We start from the raw sequence: 5755 nt of genomic DNA on the forward strand, positions 1-5755 counted from the left end.
TTGTTTTTAGTCTTTTTAGCTGGCCATTGTCTTTATTTAGAGAAATAAAAAAATTAAATTAAGATGTATTACTGAAAGTAATGGACTGGTTCCTGTCATTTATAATCTTTCTTGTGATTTTTTAATATTCTATGACTATTTCTTCCCCTTTTATTCATCTTAAAGTTTTGATGTTTTATTTTTTTTTTATTATTTTTTTTCCAATGCAGGGAAGAGCGCGAACACAGTCCCCCACTTGCACAAATTATGCAGTCGAGTTTCCCTCATTTGGGGAAATCGCAGGGGTCAGCACATCCAGAGTGCAATGGATAAGCCTCAACCTGGGAAAACCACCTTCCTGATCATGGTATCTCCCCTGCCAGGTAAGTATAAGTTTTGATGTTTTCTATATTAATAATTCTTTATTCTTTCCTTATTCTCATTTCTGTGTCTTCTGTTCAAACTGGAAAAATCTATGTTCTCTCATACTCTACTACTTGTGCAATTTTTTTTCCTCTTGATGTGGAAGTTTTCCTCAATTATATTCCATATTTCTTTTTTGATTGTAAAGGATAAAATTGTTGTATAGATTAATCTAAGTTGGCATTTATTTTATTTCTGAAAATACTTCATTCCTTGCTCCTCTAGCCTTCTAAGTCTCTTCTAAGAAATCTTCTGATATTCTGATGGGTTTTAATGTAAATATAACTTTTTCCCCTTTTCTTGTAGTTTTAGTATTTTTCTTTTGTTCTCTACTTTGGCAGTTTAATAATATGTCATGAAGAGATTCTTTTCTGGTAATGTATATGTGAGGCTCTGTAAATGATTTTGCATATCATTTATAAGACAAGGATTTTTGTTACTGCTTTATTGAATAAGTTTTCTGTGCCTTCATTCTGTAGCTCTTCTCACTTGTCTCTTTTTATTATACACAAATTTGATCTTTTAATGTCATCTCAGAGATCTTGCTGTTCTTGTCTTTTCTCTTTATTACTGTGTGAATGTGATAATTACACAACTTAGACATCAGCCCTGATATTATCTTTTCTACTTGATCAATTTTGTTTTTAATCTCGTGTGTAGAGCTTTATAGTTTCAAATTTTTCTGTTCTTTTAAAAATCTGGATCTTTGTTAAATTACTCATTCATATTCTGAGGTTTATTCCTTAATTAGGTCAGCTATTTATTTATAAATATTTAGCATTATAATTATTCAATTTTTTGAATTCATAAACCTTTTACAATCATTCTTTTGAATTATTTTTCTGGAATTTCATATTATGATATTTTGAAATTGGTTATTAAAGATGTATTCACTTCAGAAGGTATCATATTGCCTTTTTCATATTTCTTTATTTTTGAGCTGTGCACATCTCTTGGAATACATAGATTTTCTACTTTTAAGTTAGGTCTTCTTCATATTGAGTCTTTTCTTGATAATGTACCCTAAAATGTTGGTTTGTTATATAATGTTAGGTCTAATTCCAATTGGATTTTTTAGTGAATTTTTATTGTGGCTCCTTTGGTTCTTATTAGTATGATTTGACATAATACACACCGTGGTAGAGCTTTTAGAGACTTGCTTTCCTTGTTGGTATTTCAAGTATGAGGTCCTTGTGATACTTTAGGAAGGTGTAGTAAACATAGCACTATATGTGGGGTATACCCACTCTGGTTAATTATACAATGAATTTTGAAACCAATAAGAGGTGTGAGTTGCCTCAGGCAATGTTGATATTGGCTCAATTACTTAGAAGCATTTCTGCTACTGGTTGTTCTAGTTATGATAATTGACCTGGGGATTTTGTACTGTGCTTAGACAATATAATTGTTTAGAAATATAATTGTTTCATGAGGAGACACAAGGAACAAATTAGCAGATCCCCCTGTATTGCATTAGCCTTGAGTCTAATCAGCAATGTTTGATTTGATAGTTATGGGAGTGACCTGTGAAGATGTCCTTCATAAATATGATATCCACAACAAATATTTTATTTTCTCTGCTGTTTTTATGGCAATGAATGTCCAGAAGTGGAACTTCAGTTTCCCCTTGTAATGGCTTCCTAAAGATGGGCTATTATATATCTTTTACATACCTACACTTTGTGTTGAAATATCCATCAACATTATAGCAAGATTATTTTTTTCATATATTTCATTCATTCTAATTTGTTATACATGACTGCAGAATGCACTTTGACATATCATACATAAATGGAGTATAATTTCTCATTTTTCTGATTATACATGATGTATTTTATAAATAATGTAATCATTTATGCACATATAATAATAATGTCTAATTAATTCCACTTTCTTTCTCACAACCATACTCCTTCCCTCATTCACTCCCCTCTCTCAAATTCAAAGTTCCTGTATTATTCCTTGCCCCCTTTAATATGAATTAGCATTCACATATTAGATAAAGTTTTTGGCCCTTGGTTCTTTGGGATTGGCTTACTTCCCTTAGTATGATATTCTCCAGCTCAATCCATTTACCAGAAAAGGCCATGATTTCTTTCTTCTTTATGGCTGAGTAATATCCCATTGTGTATACATTCCATTGTGTACCACATTTCTTTAACCACTCACCTGTTGAAAGGCAACTAGGTTGGTTCCATAGTTTAGCTATTGTGAACTGAGCTGCTATCAACATGGATATTGCTGCTTCTTTATAGTATTATGCATTTAAGTCCCTTGGGTATAAAATGAGGAGTGGGGTAACTGGGTCAAATGGTGGTGATTCCATTTCAAATATTCTGAGGAATCTCCATTCTGCTTTCAATAGTGGTTACTTCAAATTATAGTCCCACCAGCAATGCATGAGTGTATGTTTTCCCCCCACATCCTTGCCAACATTTATTGTTGCTTGTATTCTTGATAATTGCCATTCTGACTAGAGTGAGATGATATCTCAGTGTAGTATTCATTTGCATTTCTCTCATTGCTAGAGATGTTGAAAATTTTTCAGAGATTTGTTGACCAATCATACTTCTTCTGTGAGGTGTCTATTTTTTTTTTTTTGGTATTAAGTTTTTTTTTATATATCCTGTAGATTAATGCTCCATATAAGGTGCATGAAGTTAAAGATTTTTCTTCCATTCTTTAGGCTCTCTCTTTACATTCTTGTTTCTTGTGCTGTGAAGAGCTTTATAGTTTGATTCCATCCCATTTATTGATTTTTTTAATTTTATTTCTTTGTTTTTTTAGGGGTCATGTTAAGGAAGTCAATTTCTAAGCTGACATGGTAGAGATTTGGAGATACTTTTTCTTCTATTAGGTACATTGTCTCGGTTCTAATCCCTAAATGCTTGGTCCACTTTGAGTTGAGTTTTGTGTATAGTGAGAGAAGTTGAATTTCATTTTGCTGCATATATATTTCCAGTTTTCCCAGAACCATTTGTTGAAGAGTCTATCTTTTCTCCAATGTATGTTTTTGGCGTTTTTGTCTACAATGACATAATTGAATTGATGTGGGTTTGTCTCTGTGTCTTCTATTCTGTACCCCTGGTCTATGTGGGTTTTTTTTGGTGCCAATATCATGCCATTTTTTTTTTACTATGGCTCAATAGTATAATTTAAGGTCTGGTATTCTGATGCCTCCTGCTTCACTTTTCTTGCTAAGTATTGCTTTGACAATTTTGAGTTTCTTATTTTGCCAAATTAATTTCATGGTTGCCTTTTATAGTTCTATGAACACTGTCATTGGGATTTAATAAGAATTTCAATAAATATGTATAACTCTTTTGGTAGTAAGGCCATTTTGACAATGCTAATTCTGCCTATCCAAGAGCATGGGAGATCTTTCCATCTTGTAAGGTCTTCTTCAATTATTTCTTTATTGTTCTGTAGTTTTCATTGTATAGGGTTTTCACCTCTTTTGTTAGATTTATTCCCAAATATTTTATTTTTTTGAGGCTACTGTGAATGGAGTACTTTTCTTAATTTCTCTTCCAGTAGATTTATCACTGATGTATAGGAGTGCATTATATTTATGAGTGTTAATTTTATATCCTGCTGAATTCATTTAGTAGTTGTAAAAAATTCTGATGGAATTTTTGGATCTTGTTAATATGGAATCATGTCATTTGCAAAAAGAGATATTCAAATTCCTATTTGAATCCTTTTAATTTATTTCTTCTTTCTAATTGCTTTGGCCAGAATTTCAAGGACAATGTTGAATAAAAGTGGTGAATGAGGGCATCCCAGTCTTGTTAATGTTCTTAGGATATTTTCAGTTTTTCTTCATTTACAACGATGTTGGCCTTAGGTTTAGCTTTTATAGTGGTGAGGTATGTTTCTACTATCCTTAGTTTTTCTTGTGTTTTGAGCATGAAGGTGTGCTTAATTTTGTCAAATGCTTTTTCTGCCTCTATTGAGATGATCATGATTCTTGTCTTAAGTCTATTGATGTAATGAATTATGTTTACTTATTTCTGTATGTTGAACATACCTTGCATCCTTGGGATGAATACCACTTGATCAGAGTGCACTATCTTTTTAATATTTTTATATGCAATTTCTCAGCATTTTATTGAGAAATTTTGCATCTATGTTCATTAGGGATATTGGACTAAAGTTTTTTGTTGTTGTTGTTGTTTTCCTAGATTTGTCTTTGTCTGGTTTTGGTACTAGGGTAATAATAGCTTGATAGAATGAGTTTACAAGTGTTCTGTCTTTTTCTATTTCATGGAAAAAATTAACAAGCATTGTTTTGATTCTGCTTTAAAGGTCTTGTATTACTTGGCTGAGAATACATTTAGTTCTGGGCTTTTCTTAATTGGTAGGGTTATGATGGCACCTTCTATTTCATTGTTTGAAATTGATATCTTTAAATTGTGTATGTCCTCCTGATTCAGTTCCGGTAGATCATATGTCTTTAGAAATTGTCAATGTCTTTAAGATTTTCTATTTTATTGGCATATAAATTTTTAAGGTTATTTTGTGGCTGTAGCAAGGAACAAAAATTCTGTAAGGGCCCATCCCAAGCATCACAAAGGATGAAGATTAAAAAAAAAAGAGGAGAAAATACAAAAATAATGAAATAATTTAAAAACCAACTATAAATAACAGACATCACCAGTCAAACAGAATAGAGATTACTTACTTTTTCATGTAGAAAAAGTAATTTTTAAATAATAAAAATAATCTAGGGGAAATAAAACTTAGCAGACAAAATATAAAATAGAAAGGAGATAAAGAAGAATAAATTAAAATTTAAATATAGAAAAGAGGAGAAAAGGATGTGAGGAAAACATGTAAAAAAACAACACCCCAAAAAGTTTTAATAAAAATAATTTTAACTCTAAGTACTTGAGTGAACAGGCAAGTGTGGAAAGTCACAGCCTATGATGATCAAAGCTTACCTCCTCATCTTCTTTGAGTAGGTACTCCATTTACGGCTCAAAGGTTGTGGTTATTTATTCTTCTCCTCTTCTCTTCTGGTGTTCCTCAAGTGACTATCAGAAGTTATTTGTGGGCTGGGGATGTGGCTCAAACGATAGTGCGCTTGCCTGGCATGCACAGGGTGCTGGGTTCCATCCTCAGCACCACATAAAAAATGTTGTGTCCACCAAAAAACTATGAAATAAATATTAAAAAGTTCTCTCTCTCTCTCTCTCTCTCTCTTTAAAAAAAAATAAGTTATTTGTGTTTGGTATCATTTGGAAAACCTCTCAGCTGCATTGCATACTAGAGTGAGTTATTACAAACCACAGATCTCTCCAAGTAAAGATTCATTCTGGAACATTTTGAGTGCAAGATACTGGAATGTTGA

The 5755-nt window shown here is 32.0% G+C and overlaps 1 non-coding gene across 1 annotated transcript; it reads right to left on the reverse strand.

Annotated features, from left to right (window-relative positions):
• Nucleotides 1-206: 206 nt before the first annotated feature.
• LOC113197988 (U1 spliceosomal RNA) lies at nucleotides 207-370 on the reverse strand. The gene has a single exon (XR_003302779.1). It is a non-coding gene; the product is annotated as a U1 spliceosomal RNA (small nuclear RNA).
• Between the last annotated feature and the right edge of the window lie 5385 nt (nucleotides 371-5755).

This window comes from Urocitellus parryii, chromosome X (assembly GCF_045843805.1).
Source record: "Urocitellus parryii isolate mUroPar1 chromosome X, mUroPar1.hap1, whole genome shotgun sequence".
Classification (NCBI taxonomy): Eukaryota; Metazoa; Chordata; class Mammalia; order Rodentia; family Sciuridae; genus Urocitellus; species Urocitellus parryii.